We start from the raw sequence: 25652 nt of genomic DNA, 5'->3' as shown, positions 1-25652 counted from the left end.
TTTTTTGAATACCGGGCGTAAATGGACTCAATTTTTTCTTGTTAGTTAGACAACAAATTTTCCAATAATATACAAAAAATTTCAGATCAATATCATTTACAGATCCAAAAATATACGTTTTTTAATTTAAAAATTCAAAAAATTTTAGATTTTTGGCGTTTTTTTTTGCCAAAAATGTGTCTTAACTCTTTTATTAATAAAATAAAATTTTCTTTAAGAACATATAACAATTTTATAGTTTTCTAAAAGGTATCTTTACGCAGAACGCGTAAAAAACTTGTCCTATTTTTTGAAAATGTTGCCACTGCGTCCTTCCGAATATGACCTATTTTTTATCAAAACTTCAACTTTGGGCGACATGTTCTAAAATCCCAAAGCTGGGATCAGAAAACAGAAAGCAGTTTTGGAAACCTCAATATGTTTTCTATTTACTCCAAAAGTATTTTCCCAGCCCTGAAAGAAATGTGGACCCTATGGGCAAAAAAGTAAAAAATCCCATTTTTGGGATTTTCATTCCTATTTTTGGGAATTGCGGGATGCCCTTTGACCTTTTCAATTTTTTTTTTTGCGTATTCTTATTTGAAATGACAAATTTAACAAGCGTTGAAAATTTCATTGAGTTTTGTTCATAAATAAAGATTTTGTCATATATTACATATTTGTTTAATTTCTAAAACTATGATTTATATCAAAATTTTAATAGGATCGCAGATAGCTACAACAATTTAGTCCATATTTATCCCTTAATATCATTTTTTAGTTAGATATGAAAATTCTCGACCCTTTACAAAAAATTTCAAGCCAATATCTCAATTACATTCAAAAATATGTTCATTTAAACCTGTGTCCTTTAATTTCATCTTTTTCATATTTTAGTATTAAGTATCACAGAACATACATTTGGTGTTGAATAAAATATTTGGACAATTTTTAAAAATTATTTAGTTAATTATTTTATTATAATATTGTATATACAATAAAAAAAATTATAATTTTATTATGAGCCACGCACAACAACACCTAAATCACCCCACACAAATTACCTTTCCCGCCCACCGAAATATAAAACACAATTTAATACAATATCATCAGTTAGTATAATAGCTTTTTTTATTTGAACTGTTTATCTTAAACATAATACAATTAATTCTTACAACCTACTTATATAGTTAATTCCTAACACTACTTATTTTCTATAAAATAATCTGTCATATCGGTATACATATCCAGAAGGTAATATAAGTCCTTTAAATCTTCCTTGTTTTGAGATGATAGAGTTTCATCTTTTTCGCATAGTTGAAAGAACAGGATCAGAAGATAGAAGTAAACTATTAAAAATATCTTCATTCTGTGATTGCCTGGAGCATTTTCTTGAGCTGAATAGTTGAACATGCTTAAAATCTCGATTCCTCGCTTCCTGGGCTTCTTCTCTCCAAGTGGAAGAATATTCGATTCAATTATTATTTGACCATGACACAATACTTTGTGTACTATTGGTGTTAGTTCCCTCCATGGATACAGAGATACAAGTAATTTAGAAATTTCAGATGTGTATTCCCCAAATCGATTTCCATTAATTTTATGTTTACTATTCAGTGCCATTAAAATAGTGTTAACTCTTCGAAGCAACTCCTTGTCGATTCCAGTTATTTTTGAAGTAATTTCAAAATCACGAAAAAACCTTCTCACCGTATTACCGTCATTTGTACTACCGCAACTTGAAAGTGGTTTGTCGATGTTTAATCCCATTCTTCTTGGATTCTGCTTTTTTCCGCAGCTCTCAGTTCTTTCAATTCTTCATTATTTTTTGTTGATTTAGTAGGATAGTTTTTTTTTTCCTGGATCGCCTTGTATGATGGTAATATATTGTGTCCTTTTTCATGCAGAGCTTTCCTTAATATTTGGTACTTATTTCGACTGAGACCCAGTTCCAACATAAGCGCTATTGCTTCCTCTTCAGTAAAGTTTGATTATGATGTTGGAGTTGGTATACTTTCCACAATTCGCTTAAGTCGTCTTGGTGATGCATTAGGAAGAATAGTTGCAATATGTACGACATCCATAGGTTGGTTTTCCTTTTTCAGCATTTCGTTAAATGTATCAGCAATTTCCTCATTTGAGATTGAAAAAAGTTTTTGTGTGACCCTCTTTTTTTTTACCTTGAACATAAGTCTTCGTATGACTTTCAAGGCGCTCCTGTTGATGTGTTGTAAGTTGAGATTTCCGTAGTAGTTTCCATCCAACTACAAAATTTTAATCGAAATTTCTTTTGATTTCCATCCACAGACTTACTTTTTACATCAAAAAGTTTTCAATTTTTGATATGCCTGTTTTGTCTACTTTTCTACTATATGTAGTTTTTATATAATTTGAAATGTCTTCAATTCTTTCTGGCCCTTTTGAAGATATACTCCATAAAACGGAACACAACTCTTCGTACTTTAATGTAATCTTCATTGTAGATTTATTAAATATGGTACTTAAAATCTGAGAAGTTTACTTATATACCAATTCTTGTCATTTCCGATACAGGTATTCCAAAGTAAAAAATTACGAATTGTCGACCTGTTAACATTTAGGACTATATTACTATAACCTGTAATTCAGTCCTTGATATTTCTTATTAGTGAATGAATCGAAATTATCATTACCTGTATATTTTTACCTACATGATCATAAACGAAACAGATCGAAATGGTCTGTCGAAAAAATTTAGGTAAAAAATAGTTATACATTTTTGAAAATTTAAGCATAATAGGACCTTTCAATTATAAGGATAAGCAAACAAATAGAAAATAGGTAAATATAAGATTTAAATATGTTCTGTCATACTTAATACTAAAATATGAAAAAGATGAAATTAAAGGACACAGGTTTAAATGAACATATTTTTGAATGTAATTGAGATATTGGCTTGAAATTTTTTGTAAAGGGTCGAGAATTTCCATATCTAACTAAAAAATGATATTAAGGGATAAATATGGACTAAATTGTTGTAGCTATCTGCGATCCTATTAAAATTTTGATATAAATCATAGTTTTAGAAATTAAACAAATATGTAATATATGACAAAATCTTTATTTATGAACAAAACTCAATGAAATTTTCAACGCTTGTTAAATTTGTCATTTCAAATAAGAATATGCAAAAAAAAAAAATTGAAAAGGTCAAAGGGCATCCCGCAATTCCCAAAAATAGGAATGAAAATCCCAAAAATGGGATTTTTTACTTTTTTGCCCATAGGGTCCACATTTCTTTCAGGGCTGGGAAAATACTTTTGGAGTAAATAGAAAACATATTGAGGTTTCCAAAACTGCTTTCAGTTTTCTGATCCCAGCTTTGGGATTTTAGAACATGTCGCCCAAAGTTGAAGTTTTGATGAAAAATAGGTCATATTCGGAAAGACGCAGTGGTAACATTTTCAAAAAATAGGACAAGTTTTTTACGCCAAAGCGTTCTGCGTAAAGATACCTTTTAGAAAACTATAAAATTGTTATATGTTCTTAAAGAAAATTTTATTTTATTAATAAAAGAGTTAAGACACATTTTTGGCAAAAAAACGCCAAAAATCTAAAATTTTTTGAATTTTTAAATTAAAAAACGTATATTTTTGGATCTGTAAATGATATTGATCTGAAATTTTTTGTATATTATTGGAAAATTTGTTGTCTAACTAACAAGAAAAAATTGAGTCCATTTGGTCCAAAATTACGCCCGGTATTCAAAAAAAGGCGGACCAAGGTATGGTAAATTTTGTATCACTAAATTTTTTAATGCCTATAACTCGGATATTATAAGAGATAAGTAGTATGTCCAAGCATGTTTTTTCAAGATCTCGTCGAGCGCTTTCACAAAATATAAAAATCTTTGTATTTGGGTGAAAAACAAAAAAATGGCACGAGTTTAAAAATTTTACATGTCGTAGGTACCCCACTTTGAGCCGCCACAGCGCCGTCCCTGGGGCATCTGCAGGGTTCATCTTCAAAACTTAAACTCCAATACTCCTTGGCTACGCTCATGCCAAATTTTATCCCGATCGGATCAGCCGTTTAGAAATGCCAGATTTATTTCCAAAAAATTTCCATTCTGCCCCACTGTGGGGCATTGAATATTATATTTACGAATGATAAAATCAGGTTTTGATTTTTTTTTTAAATTGCAATTTTTCTTTTGCTCTTATGTATTTATAGTGCATCTAAATTCTGTCAAGTTAAGTTTATATACATATCTTAAATTTTCCTGTAGAATAGTATACTAAAGTCAGATTTGAAATATGTACAGCAGTTTTCGGTCTATAAAAAAATGTCGCCCAAAATCGGTATTTTGGCCGCAGATATGCAGATGAAGGAGTTGAAATTTTAACAAAATAATTACGCCAATATTAGCGCTGTTCCAAAAACTGTCATAAAAGGTATGATATCACAATTTCAAAAATATTGCGTGAAGCCTAATATATGTATATGGGGAATTTTATGTTAAGTGACCCAACTCAAAAAATCGATTTTGACGAAATTTGCACTAAGTTTAGTATTATTGGTTAGTAGGTCAGACAGAAATTTTCAGCTCTATCGGTCAAGAACTGACGGACTTTGTGACAAATCTTTTGTATAATCGAAAGAAAACAGCAAAAAACAAGTAAGAAATTATTGTAGGGCGAGGCCGACCATATAATACCCTACACCCGTTTAGTTATTATAATAAAGCATTTAAGTTGGATTGTACCTTGCCTCAGATATACTTAAGGCATTTATTGTTGAATAAAATTGTGGACATTTGAAGGGGTGGACATGTGTAGGGGCTATGGTCAAATGAGACCCTATAATTATAAAATTCATAAGGGTCATCAAGAACTGGATTTTGAAGCTTTTTGTCGAGATACGAGTATATTGAACATAATTATGAACCTAAAAGCCCTATTCGTCGGGTTCAGTTGTATGGGGGCTAGGCGAAATAATGAACCGATGTTTACCATTTTCAATAGGCTTTGTGTACTATAGAAGGTCATGTGCCAAATTTCATTGTATTATCTTTGAAATTGAGACCTGTAGGTTGATTACAAGGTTTACAAGCCATATTCAGGAGTTCAGTTATATGGGGGCTAGGTGAAATAATGGACCGATCATAACCATTTTCAATAGTCTTCGTCCCTGGGACAATAGAAGATCATGTACCAAATTTTATTGAATTATCTTTAAAATTGCGACCTGTAGTTTGATTACAAGGTTTACAAGAACGGACGGACATAGCTAACTCAGAAAATGATTCTAAGCCGATTGGTATACTTTAAGGTGGGTATAGAGGACCAATATTATTATGCGTTACAAACATCAGCACAAACCCAATAAAGTGTCCCCACTAAAGTGGTGTAGGGTATAAATATGTCATATCCTTCATTTACTATAAGACTGGCATATTCCAAAAAAAAAGGCGTTTCGAGAAAAAGTTTCGAGAAAAATGGCTTTGAATGTTTAATAACATTTTACTATTTTTACTTTTAAACAAATCAAGAGATTTGAAAAACTAAACCAGATTTATTTAGTACTTAGAAGTTAATATGTTGCTCATATACATATATATTGATTTTGATTTATTTGTTTAATATTAGTGAAAAGATGAGTTTTAGTTTTTAGGTGTACGTTATTATGAAAAGTTTTTGCTGATTTAAAATAGAAAATATTTGTAAAACATGTTTGATAACATTATAGAGGATTTCGATATAGCAGATAACTGGATCTTGAAAAAATTATTTTAATAAATCTACGGGCAGACGAATACAGCTTAATCGAATAATAGAGTAGAAAATTTGTTTTGTAGAAATTACAAAGTGAATGACAAAGTCTTATATAGTATACTCTACTCACGAAGGTGAGGGGTATAAATATACACGTGCTGTGATATTATTTAAAATGTAAATATTTTTTTACAGACTCATTTAAATTTGTTAACAAAAAGGATACAGGTACATTTTAGTGCTTAATATCTAAAGAGAATAGTATTCAAAGTTTAATGAACCATTGATGAAAAAGGGTCCATTTTAGTTATAGTCCTGTGTAAAAGAAATTTTATTTTTTTAACTTGTCAACCGACCGTAAAAAGTAGGACCATTATTTGTTTTTGTTTAAAGTAGTACGTATATGCATGTGTAACATAAAAAATAACATTTCTACAAATAATAAAATAAAATATTTTCTGATAAAACATCAAATGAAATATAAATTATACCACTTTTGTTTACATAAACACACATTTACGAATGAATTATAAAAACCAAGTAAACAAAACATTAATTTAAATATATATTTTAGGCAGTTACTAGAATGCATGTTATCCATTCAAAATCCTGACAAATTTTTTGCTGGGTTTAATAAAGGAAATATTCACACTCCCACACAATTCCCGCAAAAAATACAACAAAAGGTTTTTTCTCACTAGCTGTTTTTAACACATTTTATATTTTTGTTTTTACATAAAAGTTAAAATGATTTTAGTGATAAAAAGGATAGCTGGTATATATACATACATTTTCATTGAAAAGTTTTGTTAACAAAAACAAAAAAACTCTGATCATTAAGGATACCATTTTGACAAAAACAAAGGAATAAAAAATGTAAAATATATTTACACACAGAAATTTAATGAATGAACATTTTTGTAAATCCCCATTAAGATTGTGATGATTTTATGTTAAAAAGTAGTGTATACCGCCTTACAGACATACAATTTTTTTATTATTATATTTTTCAACCTAGGACTTTATTTTTCCATTACTTTTAAAAAGGAATTTGACTATAATGAAAATACCTTGCCAGTCATCATTACATTAAAATGAACCATGAAATTGTTTAGAAAGAAGTTGTTTACAATAAGCGTGAATAAATGATTTGACATAGAAACTGTGGAAATCTAGATTTGTTTGTCCCTTTAGATTTTAAAGCATATTTAAGTAAATTGTATGTATTTCCCCAGATAACAGCTAACAGAACAATGAAGTATTCATTGTTCTGCTTCAGTACAATTGCCAGCTATTGTATTAAATAATGATTTATTTGGGCATTTGTTTGTAAGGAACTTTATCTGCTATAAATTTGGTTTTTTATTGATATAATTAAATGATGTCTAGATGTAAAAAAAAGTGAAAATATTAAATTTAGATGAGACAAATTTTGCCACCAAATCACGGATCGAAAGCGGGCACTTATTGTAAGTTGGTTTATGCAAATATTGATGTTTATAGATATTTGTTTCTGATTAACAAAATGTTTAGTTTAGACTAGAAGGGGCTTGAGTCAATTGTATACCATTATTAATATAAAACCAGAAAAAGGAAATGAATTCCCAAAACCTAATTTTTGTACAAAAAACACAATTAGAAATGTACAAACAATAATAATAACTTTATTTTTTAAAGAGGAAGTTGTAAAGTAAATATCCGTCCGTGTGTGTTAATGACAAGAATATGCCAAAAGCAATATTAAGATATTTTCATACATACAAACATACTCGTAAACTCGAGTTAATTTATTCAAAAACTCAGGGGAAAATAACAAAGCAAAAATTTAAGTTTTAATATCTGCAACGTTACAATGACATGTAATGAGTACGACGAGCCCGAGCAAGCTCATTTTAATGACAGTCAACAAACTATTAGAATATGTAAAACCAAATGTTTGTATATATGTATATATTCATTTACATTAACCAACATATAAAATTACTATTCTATATAAATTTTTTTATTTTCATCTATCAGTACCCTGCAGTGACTATAACTTTTATAAACCAAAGATTTTAACTAACGATTGTATTCCCCCTGGATTACTTGGGGACTTTAAAGGTGAATGGATGCTGATATAGTCTTGTATACAGAAAATACAAACGGATCGTGCTTTGAAGTTTTCCACAAATATTTGCTATTGATATCGCTTCAAGTTTGACCCATATAAGGTCTGACATACCTTGGCTAACTGTAAAACTGCCGGGTATGTACAAACATAAACTCATACTAACTAAATACATATGTATATATTAGAAGTAAAAAGAATACATATGTATTTACAATATACTGAATAGAATACAAAACAACTATTCGCGGTTTTATTAAAAAAAAACACAATAACGCAAAAAAGTACCAAAACTCATTATGTAAAGGGAGTTGCATAGAAAAGACGACACTATTGCTGGATATTGTTATAGTTGGTTCGTACAACATGAAGTACGAGTTGCATAGTAATTATGTCTATAGTATGCTAATTTAGATGAATATGTATGAATGCAATTGCAAAATGTATTTGCGTAACTTTCCTATATATACACACATTTATGTTCATAGTATGTACGAACGATATGTATACGACTTTATGTTCTAATTCTAAATGTGTTTGTACAGAAATTTAAAAGAATTATTTCATGTCGAAAATATGGCATCCAAAAATGACAGTCATGGTGAGCTCTAATTCGTCACGAATGTAAAATTTGTAAACGAGATTGAAGTCAGTGATCACTTTAGTGTCCCTTTTTTAAGCGAAAGCGGAGACAGTCGTTACTTTGCTATCTCCAAGTAATCTAGAAAGTAGATTATTTTAAAAAACTTAAGCGAGAGGGTTTATTTCATGAATTGACTTCTTTAGACTAGCTTTCCGAATGTCTCATTGTGTTTCTATTGAGTGATGATTGACTTCCTCCTAGGACAAGTACATGTTAAAATAGCTAGTCACCTGGGTAGTCCGTTGGCTAGTGGTGACAAATGTATTAGAGCAAATAATTTTAGCAGTTTGACAAAGAGACGTTGCATCCGAAAATGATAGTCATTTCCACTAACATTCCCATTACGAAAGTACTCTTTGTGAACGAGAGTGAAGGCTGTTGTCACTTTAGGGTCCTTTTGTTAGCGATAGCGGAGAGCTAGTCACCTGGGTAGTCTCGTTACTCGACTCGATAGTTCGTGACTGTCCCTCCGAACTTTTCCCAGGGAACATGTTACCTTGATGAAAACCACATCATGGTGTTATTGCAATACAAGGGAAAAGAGGTAATACCAATGGCGATGGTCTTTCTTTTGAATGATTTGACATGGGGTCTCACCAGATCTAATCTGGTATCACGGAGAGGTCCTTTTTTTTGCGGAAAAATAATGTTAGTTATTTCGTATAAGTTCGGTTCTGTTTCCGAGACAACAGATACCACGCAGAGGAGTGACTGTGGGACTAAGCGTTAGAAATGAGTGTGAAGTGTATATAATACGGGGTGGGTGTAGTGGTATGCGGTACTCATCCGTATACCTTGAGGGAGTGTGTCGTTGTTTTTTTAATGAGTGTGTCGAATTTTCGGATTGTTATGAATAAGTCGCTTATTTCTTGAAACCAGAAAAGTTTATATTATAAAATTTAACAAAATAATGTGTTCTTTTAAACTCCGATCTTGATCACAAACCATGTTGAGCCAAAAACGGCAAAATAGTGCTCTTTTTAAGGTTTTGGTTTTAAAAGCCTTTACGTTCCTCTTTATTCTATTTTCAATTCTTTCATTATTATGCACTGTGTAAATGTTTAAATATTTATAAAGCAAAAAACTAACGAAAGAATGAATGCATGAAAGAAACAAAAATTGTAGTAATTACTACAATAATGATGTTGTAACAATACAATACATATAGTTAAGGAACAGTTAAAGGAAGGTGGGCAGACAGGCAGAAAAATATACAAAGATATAGAGACATCTAAGTTTGATGGTGAATGAATGACATAACAGACATTGAGTTTTTATGGCAGACATGGTACAGACTTATGGTGAGCAAAAAAATTAAGACAAAAAAACAACAACAATACATGTTGCAAAATAGAGGGTTCTATCTGTTTTAGAACTTCATTATCTGGTTGTTAAGCAAAACAAAAAAATGTTTTGCAAAATATTTGCTATTTTTTTGTTGTGTTATATTGTCTGTCTGCTGGTTTGTGTCTTGAACAATTTTTTTTTTTTTTTGCTTTACTCATAGCTACTAAATGTAGTGATTTGCGCTTCGTTGCATTTGAAATGTGTCAGTGAACACAAAAATTATCATGAAACCAAGAGAAAATATTAAATAATACTACTAGTTAAGACAGACTAACTATACCAACAAAGAGGAGTTAATAAAAATTTTGCAAGAAAAAAATCTAGGCAAAATGCAAATACTAGTATAATGCAGAAAAAAAGTAACGATTATAAAAGTCTAAATATGAAAAAAAAAAAAATTAGGTAATATTCATCTTACAGTTTCTATGTGTATATAATACTTACATTAAAACTCCATTGTTGTTGAGGATGATAAACTAAAATGTATCTGCAAAGAAAAGAAAGAAAAAATGAAAAATTAATTAAAATTTAAATTAAAAAACTTTTAATATTAAATAATTTTTTTAGAAAGTTAGTTAAAACGTTAAAAGGCAAAATATTCATAAAGTTACTAAAAAATGCATATGTATTTATAGTTGTGTGTTTAAAATATAATTGAAGGCATTTATTTTTTGCTAAAAAATATATAAGAAACATTTTATTAAAAACTAGTTTAATAGTTCACTTCTTATAGTTTTAAATTTTTAATGTTGCTGAATATACCTAGTATATTACGAATATTTAGTCTAAAAGTGTTATATCTCAAAATGAGAGAGTTTTCAAAAGAGTATTTTAAAATATTTATCATATTTCTGTCTTTTATAGAAAATATTATTTAAGCTATAGAAAAGTTACTTTAAACATAAAATTTTATAAGTTAGGACACTTTAAAAGGAAATTAGTAATTTATTTTTTAAACATTTACTAGTATATTACATTTAGTTTAGTTTATTATTGTTTTGTTTACTAAAGCATGAAATTAAAACTGACCAGTCAGCCAAGCGCTGCTAGACAAACAAAGTAGAAAAATTTATGTTTTTTAAAAAAGAGGAGAATTGTTTGTTAAAAGTAATAAAAAAAACAAAAAGGAAAATCGAATTGAAATAACAACACAAATAAAATATAGAAAATACAACAAAATGCAGTCATAAGGAAACGGGAAAACAATTAAAAAAGGAATAAAACGAAGTGTTCAAAAGAGCAACAAAATTTTAAAGCTAATTTAAAAACATTTACTTGTAATAAAGGGACAACTAAAATTCTATGAGGAGACCTCAATGTGAGTAGGACGATAGCATGAGGGAGATGCATGCGGAGAGGACAGTAAAACGTTAGGATGATTGCGATAATGTGCAGTATCATAATGTCCATAGGCGTTATGTCACACCAAAATAGTCATAGTTTCCATGGACATATCGTCCACTTTCAAAAGTGTCGTAATGTCCATGGACTTTGACACTTTTAAAACATAAATGTATTGGAAAATTTGTTTAGGATTTAAGAAAGCGAGTGACACTCTTATCATGTATAGAATAGCTTGAAACTCGAAATTTATTTAAAATAAGTAGGAAAGTATAGTCGGGAGTGGCCGACAATATGATAAAGATACTTTTATCTTAATGTACATATGTATTTAAGTAATTTATTGATGAAAAACAAATTTTCTAAAAGAGGCTCACATATAGTGTTTATAAAAAACCGACTTTTGGAAAAACCGGTTTTTCGGTTAACCGAAAATTGACCATTTCTAAAAAACCGGTTTGTCGGTTAACCGAGTACAAAAAAACCGGTTAAACCGGTTAACCAAAAATGTTTGGAAATCTTTAAAATATTATAATATTTAGTTGAAAAATTTCATTTTGCGAAATATTATGAATTACTTAATAAGATATTTGCACTTTTTAGTATAAATATGTACATTAATATATCATAAGAAAGCAAACTTATACAGATCTGAAGTTATTATTGATTCGTCAGGTATATGGAAGTTGCCATAGGAGGAATAAATTGACCTTTGAATATATAATGCATCTATATCAATAAAAAATTTTATGTCCAACACTAGTATAAATAGTGTTCAGGCTCGAGACGATTCATCGGGAACGGAAGTAGACGACGACTGTCTCGACATAGACATTGAGCCACTGCTTTAATTGTGACCACCCTCCGCTCACTACGCCTGTGGTTGTTCAAATTACTGTGAATGACACACAGGTGTCAGTACTTACTTCCTGATAATCAACCTAAGCGCCATTACAGTTTGTGAAAAACCCCAGCAGCATAAATTCTCGGACAGCGACAATTACCCTTATGTTTCGATAAATAAAATCCGTTTTGAGAACGTTTGACAAACTTCTCGATTTTTGTTATACTCACGCAGTAAACAAGGAAGTGCATTTTATAATCAACGTTATTTATTCGTCTTAATAAGTAACAAATTTCTTCATATAATGGTTGGAATTTGTTTAAATACTTAATTTTTTATTATTTTTTTGTCTGAATTTGTAAATCTCCATTTTATATGCATAGTATATGTTTAACATTTCCTAACATTTGTTTAACAATCTCAACTATCCAAAATTTTTAAAAATCACAATAAAAAATCAAAGAAAACATACAATTTTGTACTAAAAATTAGATTTTTTTGAAATCGGTTAACCGAGACTTAAAAACCGGATAACCCGGTTAACCGAAAACCAATGTTTTAAAAAAACCGGTTTGCGAAAAACCGAAATATGCAATAAAAACCGGTTCTTCGGTTAACCGGTTAACCGGTTTATAAACACTACTCACATATATGGGTCAAATATGGACCGGTGGGACGTATATTTATATAATATTAGTTATGCTGAATTTTATCGCAATACTAATGGTTATAGGTCAATTTTGGACGTTTAAAATATTTTTGAAAGGGGTGTTTGTATGGGGGCTAGGGGCCGATCATTACAAAAATCGGTATAGTCATTTATGCCTATATAAAACTTAGTTGTGCCAATTTTTGGATATTTGACGAAGTTATGATCCAAGAACCACATGTCGGAAGGCCAGGTGAAATAATGTTGCGATTTCAACCATTTTCAATAGGCTACGTCCTTATACCAAAAAAACGTATGGTTCAAATTTTATCAAAATATGTTAAAAATTGCGGCCTATAGCTTGCGCACAAGGTTTACATGGACTGCCAGCCAGCCGGAAAGACGTACGGACATGTCTTATTCGAATCAGAAAGTGATTCTGAGTTGATCGGTATACGGATCAATATTTGTGTGCGTTACAAACATCAGCACAAACGCATAATTCCCTCCCCACTATAGTTGTGTGAGGTATAAAAAGTGTTCCGGATAGCCCCTGCCGGGAACGGGGTTTTAAACTCCGATGTATTTTAAATACTGGCTTCGCTATATTAAGCCTTTCCATAAATGGAACATTTTACAACGATTTTTACAATAACTTTGGAAGACAACCCTGGCTCAATACTCACAGAATGACATTTTTAACAAGTAAGAAATTATAGTCGGTCGAGGCCGACCATATAATACCCTACACCAGTTATAAAAATAAAATGTGATTTAGTGTTCATAATAAAGCATTTAGTAGAATTGTACCTTGCCTCAGATATACATAAGTCATTTACTGTTGAATAAAATTGTGTACATTTAAGTCATATTTCGAAGGGGCTTCGCGGCTAGGGTCAAATGAGGCCCTATTACCAAAAAATTCATCAGGATCATCTAGGCTAGTATAGAAGTTGGTTTTGTAGCTTTTTGTCGAGATACCAGTATATTAAACATAATTATGAACTTAAAAACCCTATTCGGGGATTCAGTTGTATGGGGGCTAGGTGAAATAATGGACCGATGTTACCCATTTGTCAAATTTCTTTGAATTATTTTCGAAATTGCGACCTGTGCTTTGATTACAAGGTTTATAAGCTCTTTTCGAGGGTTCAGTTGTATGGGGGCTAGGTGAAATAATGGACCGATCATAATCATTTTCAATAGGCTTTGTCCCTGAGACAATAGAAGATCATGTTCCAAATTTCATTGAATTGAAATTGCGATCTGTAATTTTATTATGTACAAGGTTTACATGGACGGACGGACATACCCAAATCGACTCAGAAAATGATTCTAAGCCGATAGGTATGCTTTAATGTGGCTATAGGAACATCATGTTCCAAATTTCATTGAATTGAAATTGCGATCTGTAATTTTATTATGTACAAGGTTTACATGGACGGACGGACAGACATACCCAAATCGACTGTGATTCTATCGAATGTGATCGAAAATGATTCTAAGCCGATAGGTATGCTTTAATGTGGCTATAGATAGGACCAATGTACAAACATCATCACAAACCCACCAAAGTGGTGTAAAATTTCATAATGTCACATTTTAAGATGGATTTCGTGTCACAATTTTTGATTAGTTTTCTTATAGGTAGGGTAGTCAATTTGCCTAAGTACATACCGTCTACAGTTACGATCTAATTCTAATCAAATTTCTTATAATTGTAATCTATGTATATTTTATTTAAGTACATTTTAAATAGTATTTTTTCACAAAGTCTATAGTCATAGTCATTTCAATCCTTAATTGCTCTACTTTGCTTCTAGCGTGTTGTATTACCAAGAACAAATAACTTTATTTTTTTATAACATTTCTCTTTCTTATAAATATTTATGTGTACTGCATAATTTGAATAATTTTGTAAAATATAACAACAAACAATTTTAGCAGTTTAAATAATAATTTCAAGACCATTAAATAATATTTAAACACACATGCAATATGTGTAATTATGACTGCATAAAAAATAGTTTTGTTTTTGTGTACATTTTAGAAACAACAAAAATTTTTACAAAGAAATCCTAACAAATACCTCAGTAATTTAAAAGTCCTATAATTTATGCAAAAATTTAAATGTGTTTTTGTTTTGTTGTTTTGCCTGTAATATATGTCAATATGACAGAGTATAAATATAATACAGACATACATGAATGAATTCTTTACTTTTGTTTTGCTTTTTGTAAATAAACGTCAATTTAAATCATAGTGTACAGGTAAATATTTGATTTCTTTTTTAATTTTTTTATAAACTATTTTACTGCATAGTTTTAGGTATGTGTATGTATGTTATATTACAGCAAGTTGGATATTGAGAGAGGTAGGGAGGGAGAAGAAAGCTCCACAGTCTTGCCAGCAAATTAGAGCCATTGTTCTTATTTAGGTGTTGTAGTTTTAACTTGTAATTCTCTGTTTCTTAAATAGTTCACAATTTTATTTCTTCCCGGATGAACCAGTTAAAGAAAGAGAGAGACAGGGAGAAAGGAAAAATAAGGCGGAAATAGGGTTGTTTATTCCTTAAAAATATTTTATGACTACTTTTTAGTTTGTTTATATAAATGGAATTGTGTATGTGTGTTTATGTCTGTGCATACATACATGCATGTGTAGTTTGTTTCGTCAGTTTGCATTTAATTGAACAATTTTGCAACGACATTCTTAGTCGTTGTTATTATTGTAGTGATTTTATCGTCTTTATTGCTACATTTTGTTGTAGCTTTTCGACTGTTCTTTTTTTAGCGGCCTTTCGAATGAATTGTGATGAATGATGGTTGCATGTTATAAATACTTTACAGTTGTTTGCTTACTCCGTTTTTTTTTGTCCATTTTAAAACTTAAAAGTTGAAGAGCAGGGGTTAGAATTTTTGATTTTGTGAACTTTGTTCTATCCCGAGGTTATAGATAGTAAAAAAGTAATAATAGGAAATTAAAAGAAAAAAAATCTTTTCAAAAATAAGTAAAAATTAAAATTTATATAAAAATTTCTATGAATTGAAGAAAATTTAGGAGAAAAAAAAGAAGCAATCTATCGAAATTCTTCCTCATAAACTAAAAACGTAAGGATATTTTTATATACATATTTAGAAAAAAAAAATTATGTACATCCAAATGTTGAACTCAAAAAAGAGTTTCTGTTGAGCCCCACTGTGCATTGCCTATTTGTAGTAGTGATGACTATTTTGTTTATGATAATACGCTATAGTAATTTACACTTTACTCTAACTGCAGAAAAACTATGAAAGTTTTTCAGTTTGTTTTACCAACGAGTGTATGCGTGTATCTATGTGTAAGTTGCGGTTTAGAAAAGCATTATTTGTGCTGTTATATTTTTTATCCTGCCGCTTTTCATGCACCATATTGTAGTGCATTTTTTTATATTATTTAAATTAAGACATTAATCACAGTTTTTTTTGTTAAAATTTATTACCATTATTGTGTAATTTATGCCAAAAGATTAATTATGATAAATGCATGCAAAAAGTAACATTATTTACACTTAAATACCTACTACTAGTGACTAGCAATTGAAAGGAATGCATAATTACCTTAAAGTAGGCAATAAACTTGAAAGTAATTTAATACGGAAAAACAACCTTATTGTATTAAATAAAAATTGTTTTCAAGATTTAGATTGACCTTGAGAAAATCAACCTTTATAATAAGCTTTTATAAATACAAACATTTTTTAATTTAAAGGACCACATTTAAATTAAATACATATTTTATTGAAATTATTTGCAAGCAGCAGTCTTGAATTGTTCTGTTCTTTTACCAGAGGAAAAATAAATTATAGTATAAATTAAAGAATAATACAATTCATGAAAATGAAAACAATTGTTTAAAATATTTGCATATTTTTAAGTTTAAAATGCCTAAAGTAGCATTTTTGGCTGAACGCAAAGCCCATTTTGCCCTCTCCAATAAAATACATACTAACATTTTTTATAAAACATATTTTTTACGTTTACAACTTAATTTCTTTTTGCTTTATTTGGTCAAGTTAAATTGAAATATTTTTTCTTTTCGGTTGTTGCTGTTGCTATTTTTCTTGCTGTTAAGCACTCAAGTGCAAAGTGAAGTAAATTTGTTGTTATTTTACTTCCATTGCCAACAACAACTATAACATAAAAATGTTAAATTGTATGTAGAAAATGACAGCTTGAAAGAAAAATAGCAAAAAAATGAACAACTCTGAAATACCAAAAATTTACAACTTTGTAAAGTTCTACCAACTATAAACATTTCTTTTATATACCTTTATATTTCTTAAAGTGCAAATAAACATAAATAATTTCACCTTACATTTTTAACATATTTTATTTTTACAAAATTTGGTAAATTTTTGTTTTTAAAGGAAAGAATTCTTTAAAATTTATTTGCACTTGTTGTGAAGAATATTACCTTAAATGTATAATAAATCATATTTAATATTGTGTTAACATAACACGCAAACATATGATTATTATCTTTTTAAAATTTATAAATCATATTTCGAGGGTGTAGAAAATCCCTAGCAGAACTGTATTTAAGGAAAAAGTTCATAATACTAGAAAAAAAATTTAAATACATAAGTATTACTAATGTTTGCTTGAAAAGCATTTAGGTGAAAATGAAATTGTGTATGGGAAAAAGTTTTATCTACAAAAAAAATTTAGTCCCGGAATATTAGTCGGAAAATTTGAATTTTAGATAGCTAAAGCTACTTCATAGAAAATAGAATTTCATACATCTAATTAAAAAAAATTCTTTGTAGTCATTGTCGTAGATCAACATTTTCCATTTTTTTTTTTTTTTTTTCAAAAAAAACTTTTTTCCTCAACTTCCTCTCTTCACTAATGCTAATACTGTGAAAAACTCACATAACTGCGATTTTATGAATATTACCGTAATTTATCCTTTTAAACATAATTCATAGAGGGCCATTGTATTTAAACTGCTAACTGCTTTTACTTTGTTCCTCTTCGTTCATTGTGTTTTTATACCCTACACCACTTTAGTGTTTATTGGACTTGTGCTGATGTTTGTAACGCATAGAATTAATGGTCATATAATCATTTCTAAATCGAAGCCATGTCCGCCCGTCTGTCCATGTGATTGTCTGTCTGTCCATGTAAGCTTTGTAATCAAACTACAGGTCGCAATTTTGAAGATAATTGTATGAAATTTGGTACACACATTACTTTTGACACAAGGACGAACTCTATTGATTTTGGTTGATATCGATCCATTATTTCACTTAGCCCCCATATAACCGGACCCCCTAAATTGGGATTTGGAGCTCATAATTATGCCAACTATCCTAATATTCCTACAAAAATAGGTACAACTACGTTTTGTGCAAGCATTAATGATACTGAAAAATTTCGTAATGAGCGGCCCTTATTTAATACTAGTCCCCCTGCAAAGTCCCTCTCTGAAAATGCTCGAATGTCGTTAATTCCTTTATAAACACGAGTATTTCAATGAAATTCGGTATAATTAACTTTAATGTCAACAAAAAATTTCTCCTCCTAATTTTTTGTAGGATCGGTTCATAATTGACCCTAGCCCCCATATATATCCTCCATTAGAAACTAATTTTTTCATCAAAAATATATCGAAATTAAGGAAAAATTCAACATAAATGCTTTATTATTAAGAATAATAAACATTTTAGATATACTGGTGTAGGGTATCATATGGTCGGCCACTTTTTTACTTGTTTTTAGTTCTCCACAAACTTTTTCATATAAAAACATTTTAGACACCACTATAGACGGGAAATTTATGCAAATTTGTCTTGATTTTTTTATATATGCAAGTATAAAAGTATGTATATAATAGTACATATGTATGTATGTATGTTTCCAGAGTTGATTCATTGTTGGAAAACATAACTTTGTAACAATATTTGCTGGTATTCTGTATATAATAGTTTTATATCCTTTTAAGTAAAAATGCCTTTACTATCTCCATTTACCTGGTTTGCACACATATACAACAAACATACATACTTTGCCAAGTTATAAATACCATTTGTAAAAGTTTTACTGATATTAAAACCAAATTGGTTTTTTCTATATTATTCACAATTTATATATGGTTACATTTATAAATATGTAGTACATTTGTATGTACGTTTATATATACATACATATATATGGCGGCAATAGTGGTCTTTTAACTTTAGTAGTGTGGCTTTAGGTGATGAAAAGAGAGGAAAAAAAAGTGTTCTACAATAAACGAATTCTGAATACCTCTTACAATAATAATTATATAAATAGATAAATTCACTTAAAATATATATTGTGGTTTAAGGTTTCCCACAAAGTATTATTATAATAATTGAAAAAATTTATATTTTTACCAGATGTTTTTCGTTAATACTCATCTTCGTTTTTATAACGTTTTTAGTTCCACCTAAGTTTTTTATAATCGTCGCACTTTATGTTTCAAAAGCTTTTTTAATTCCACAAATTTATAACCGTTTCCAATTTATTGAAAAATTTTGCATACCCATATTACTTTGCTATAGGGTAAAATATGGTAATGAAAGCAGTTGCAATGTTTTTTATGGTTTTCATATGATTTATATGCCACAAAATATGATATTTGTTTGTATACATAAGTGTATTCATAGATAATAATTTTAATAATGCATAAATATTTACCATTATTTATACATTGAAACTTTTTAAATTGTTTAAAGGATTTTTAAATAATTTAAATTAAAATAGTAAAAAAATTACTGTGGTTGAAGCCCTTGTTAACGAAAAGGATGGTAAATGGTAAAATATACTTAATTACAGGTTGTAATTTCGAAAATATTAAACTTGGTACATAAAACACATTTGACACTTTCTATAGAAATGGAACATGCACAACTTTGTTTTAAAGCGTTCCGAAAATTATTAAAACTGAAACAAGTAAAAATGTATAGTCGGGCGTACCCTACATCAGTTATAAGTAGATATACTTATAACTGATGTATGTGTATTATTTTTAATAATAAAGCATTATGTTGAATTTTTCTTTAGTTTCGATATATTTTTGATGAAAAAATGATTTTCTGATGAAGGCTATATATGGGGCCTAGGGTCAAATATGGACCGATCCCAACAAAATTTGATGGAGGGATTTTTGTTGACATTAAAGTTAATTATGCCGAATTTTATTGAAATACACGTGTTTATAAGGAAATTAAAGATGTTCAAGCATTTCCAGAGCGAGACTTTGCAAGGGACTAGGGTTAAATACGGGTCGCTCATTGCTCATTGCGAAATTTTGCATGCTTGTACAAAACCTAGTTTTTGTAGGGATATAAGTATATTTGGCATAATTATGAGCTCCAAATCCCAATTTAGGTAGTCCGATTATATGGGAGCTAGGTATAATAATGGACAGATATCAACCAAAATCAAAAGGGTATACTTAAAGTTGGGTATAGGACCACTAATTCTATGCCTTACAAACATCAGCACAAATCCAATATAGCCTCCCCACTAAAGTGATGTAGGGTATAACAATTGCACCCCTTTAAACAGCTATGCTAAAATGCATTTTATGTTTCCAAGAAAATTACTGTAAAAAATATACATACATAATAATGCTGTGAACATATAGGCACGTACATATTACCACCAAACTTTAAATCGATGTCTTCCGATTTTGATGAAATTTGCACCAAGGTTAGTAGTATTGGATAGTAGGCCAGACACAAATTAGGTGAAAAGTTACACGCATTTGAATAAAACCCTGTATGAACAAAATGTCGGCAATTCTGGACCGATGGCGCTGAAAACTTGTGTCTGGCCTACTATTCCATAGTACTAACCCAGGTGACCCAACTCAAAATCGATTTTTTGAGTTGGGTCACCTGGGCCTAAATTATGGCATGCGATATCGATCGAAATCTCCATTTAGATTCTATTGAGATTTCAATCGATATCGTATGCCGCAATTTGAGCCCTGATATGAAATTGCCCATAAGTATTTATGTACATTAGGGTGTCCCTTGGACCACTGTTTTGTAGAAATGCCTCTAAAAAGATTCGTACTAGGGTACTATACACGAAAAAATTAATAAACTTTTTGATTAGGCTCTCAGTTTTTTCACAAATTATACTGAAGTCATGATTTTCAATCGCTGGTAGGGAACGTCCTTAATTCCAAGATAATAATTTTGTGAAATGGTATCTTACAATGAATCAAGCTTTAATTTTCGATAAGAACATTAGTACCTTATCTTTTCTCCATAGAAACGGGGCCACCCTAATGTATATGATGATTATATTTCCACACCTCTTATAGATCTTTGAAAATTGTTTTCTGATGTCATGAATTCCATATAAATTCAAGATTTAAGATAAATATTTAACAAATATTCTTTAAAAAAATCCAAATAAACATTTTTATATTAAATAGTCTAGACTTTATGGTATAAAGAAACAAAATCCCCAAAAAAGTAGCAATACATAGTAAATCACAACATGTTGCCAACAAACTAATTAGGCCTAACAAATCCTGTAAACAATTTCTACTCAACCATTTCACTAAGATTTTCATTCCAACTTTAGTGTTTTATATTCGAACACGTTTCTGTAAGTTAATAATAATGTATGAATAAATAAATAAATAAATGTTGTTGTACATTTTTTTCTAAGTAAATTTTACGTTTTTCTTGTTTATTATTTAAATTATTTTCCTCCGACAATCAATCACTTTGAACCAAGTACAAGTGTGAGTTGTTAGTGAAGGAGTGAATGTACTATTTTATGTTTGCTGCTATTAAAGGAAAAACAAAATATATTTATATTGTTTGGCACCGGAAGTGCTTTTAGTTACTGCCGTGTTACATGTTTAAACTTCATAAAATATGTTCACGCTTTTTATTTATATCCTTCGAATGTTTAAGAGAACAAAACTAGAAATGTTTTCCAACAACAATAAAAAGAACAGCTATTATTATTGTACAATCTATTGCCATAAAGAACAATTCATTGAATGTTGTGACAGAAAGATTTAAGTCTTTAGTCAATGTCTTTTATTTGAAAGTTATGTTGGAGGAGAAATAAAATGTTTGAATATTTAATACTTTATTAGTTGTGAAATAGGGAATAATTCAAATAATGCACACTTATCGCGCCAATGGCATTAGCGTCATTCAACCACAGTGCTATATATTTCTGTTATAAGTATCTGAACTTGTTCTAATTATGGATGTTAAATTGTATTCCTATTTAAACGATTACTCAATTTTCCATAAGGATTTTTTTACATTTTTCAAAAATTTACTAAATCGTATACTTTTAACTTTTATTAAAGTTTTTAACTATATGGATGTGGAATTAGAATTAAAGTAAATGATTTTGAATTTATTTTTTTATAGCCACAATTATAAACAACACTTTTCATCACTTGAATTATTTTGATTTTTTGAAGTAATTTTTTCTTTTCGTTTTACTTTCCACCTGTACTTAACATTAAGTTGGCTTTATTTCTAGGATAATAATAATCTAACATTAACTTTTTTATGGCTCCTACTCAGGACTTTTGTTGTTCCATAATTTCATTTACAAAACTGACTGAAAGTGTATGAGTAAGTAGTTGAACATAAACACGCATATACCCATACACATAAACATCAGTAAATATATTTACTACAGTCCAGTAGTTCTGAATCCTGTAAAATGGAAACAAGAGTTGAAATTTATAAAGCTCTGGATTACCCATTATATAACTTTTGATATATTAAGTAATCAATCAAAGTTTACTTCAAACAAAACTATGTACATATGTATGTAATTGGAGTTAGATAAATAATTAGGTTTTAGTTATTAGCGGTGGCGTGTCATAATGTCCAGAGACATAATGTCCATGGACGTTATGACACACCAAAAAGTGTCATAGTGTCCATGGACGTTATGACAATTCTTAAAAGTGTCATAATGTCCATGGACATTGTGACACTTCTAAAACAAAAATGTATTGGAAAATTTGTTTAGAATTTGGGAAAGGTGGCGTGTCATAATGTCCAGTGACATAATGTCCATAGACGTCATGACACACTAAATTTAGTCATAGTGTTCATGGACGTAATGACAGCTGTAAAAGTGTCACAATGTCTATGAGCAAAATGACATAAAGGCCATGCATTACAAAAAGTATCCTTTTATAAAAAAGGCTTAATTTAGCGAAGCCAGTATTCTGTTCGGGATTAGAGTGTTCCTTTGCTAAATTCTAAACAAATTTTCGAATACATTTCAGTTTTAAAAGTGTCACAATGTCCATGGACATTATGACACTTTTAAAAATTGTCATAACGTCCATGGACACTATGACGCTTTTTGGTATATCATAACGTCCATGGACATTATAACACGCCACTGTTATTAGCATATTAAATATTAAACTAAAGGTGGTTATTTGTCAGCCTACAAATCTAACGGGAAATTTTGTACTATGAAATGGCACAATAACTACAGCTAAAACAACAACGACATAAAACTTGCATTATAAATATAAAAATATAAAAGAGAACTGAACTGAAAAAACTGTTTTTTATTTAACACGCAAATCTCATAAATTTTCATTTTTTTCCTTAAGATTAAACTACCTTGAGCTTTTCAAATGTGTTTGTATAGGTAAGTGGCCATGTGTGTGTGTATGTGTAAATGTTGTATATAGTTTAATTTCAAGGTTGTTTTAAAACCCCATCAGTTTTATAAATATTTAGAAAATAGTTCTAACAAATGTCTAACTACATGTTTATATTAGAATTTTCTATATACCGGAGGACATTTGAAAGGTTTATGCATAAGTACATATCGCTCATTTACTATATGAAAAGTATAATTCAAAATTCGTGTTCTTAAAACTGCGTACTGGAAAATATATGTCACATATTGCATATAGTTTTGCCTCTTTTAAAAAATTACTATTATTTTCGGCCTGCGAGTGAGTAAAATTCTTGAAGTAAAAGTGTGATCTTTGTAATTCAGAATGAAAATCTATTGAACAATCGAAACACGTACATGACATTAAATGAAATCTCTAGTTCGGAAACAGTCACCCCGAATTGCAGGACTACGATTTTGTTTTGCGCTATAACACCCTGCAACAATTTTAGAACAAAAATTGAAAAGTTGATATGTATGTGAAACTAGAGTCCATTTAGAGTAATTCTGCATACTCCGATTTTTATAATCAGTTCTTATATCCTTATAAAAGGACTTAAAAGTTTAAAAGACTTACAATTTAAAACGAATATTTTAAATATTTTTATGTACCGTATGATACTAATATTAGCAACAAATGAAAGCTGGGAATCTGTAGATACTATCTATATTATTTATTAAACTCATTTAGACAAAAAATAAAAAAATAAATTAAATTTAAAAATGCTCTCATTTTGAAAATAAAAATGTTTAACTACTTTTTTGTAACAAATTTTCTTTAAGCTTCCATATATTCTTTAATCCTGACGGATTTAAATAAATAACAATATTTTGAAGCGGAGGCACTTAGCTTCATTTGATATTAATACCAAATTTTTTATATAAGTTTCGGAATTCCATCTTTTGAAATCATATGTCCTTTAAACCTCCTTTTACAGGGGCATAAGAACTGAGTACACAGGGTTAATACTAATGATCCACAGTTTACATATGTAAAAATGACTGTTGCACGGTGTAATATATACAATTTTTATATGTCTATCAAGTAACCGATAAATCGTCAAGTTTTGTTATATAAGTTGCATTTCATGAATTTATTTTAAAAAGTTGTTTCTATTCTTCCCTACAATTTTCATTTCACTTGTATAGTTTCCCAGCAAAAACTTACATTGGAATTTTAAGTTATTAGTTTAACACGGAGATATCATAGGAGACAAGAACTATTGGTTTACCATTTTGAAATACTATTTTGTTTGTGTAAAAAAGGAGTTGCTACCGGAAAATGACAAAAGCTTAAAATAACTACTTATATATGAGATTGTATGTCAGTCATTACTATTGTACTTAAAGTAATGCAGATAGTAATGTTGTAACGAATTTTTTGCTGGGTTGGCAGAAAAAAAGTAAAAAAAAAGTTTCGAATATTTACAACATGAACTCGTCTTAAAAATGGCGGCAAACTTGTAAATTTATTTTGTGTGTTTTTGGCAAAACAACTCTTGTTATGAAGTAAACATATTACAACGAAACTAATAATTTGGTTGTAAAAAGTATTACATGTCTCATAAAAATTTATTAAGTTTACTGGTAAGTTTTTTTCTTTACAATATTAAGTAGATTTCGATATAAAATAATATAAAGTAAATCAAACTTAAAACTCCTTAAAGCATATTATAGATTTCTAAGCAAATCTAAGATAGAAAAACTAAAAAAATATATACTAAAAAAGTTTTAAACTTTTATGTTTATTCAGAGAATAAAATAAATATTTATGGATTAGTTTTTACGATTTAAATTGCCGCATATATAAAAACAAAAAAAAATAGCCTAAAATTAGGCTACAGTCTATTAAAGCCTTAAGAGTAGGCTGTATTATATATTCCTAAATAATAAATAAAAATATAATAAAATAAAATAGTAATATTTCTTGTATTGCCAAAGGAAAAAACTAAATTAAATTGTATTGTTTGTTGTTTTTATTTTTGACATTTCTTTTATTTATTTTTTTTTTTGTTGTTTGTCTCTTTATGAACAATAACGCCAACAACTTCAATAAAACAGCAACAAAAGTGGGCAAAAGGCAGAAATTGTTATAAAACTTTATTACTCCCTTAACAAAAATAATTTGCAACAACAAGCGTTCAGTTAAACTGTAAAAAGAGTAACTGAAAATGACAACCAACTTTTGTCACAATGACAAGAACAACAAAAACAACAATAAGAAAAATGACAAACAAAATTACGAAGAAAACCCATAAAAAGAAGAAACAGAAAGTA

Source organism: Lucilia sericata, unplaced genomic scaffold (genome assembly GCF_015586225.1).
Source record: "Lucilia sericata isolate MDLA Ls3-8-SP2 unplaced genomic scaffold, ASM1558622v1 Contig000286F_arrow, whole genome shotgun sequence".
NCBI lineage: Eukaryota > Metazoa > Arthropoda > Insecta > Diptera > Calliphoridae > Lucilia > Lucilia sericata.
This window is presented reverse-complemented; position numbering follows the sequence as displayed.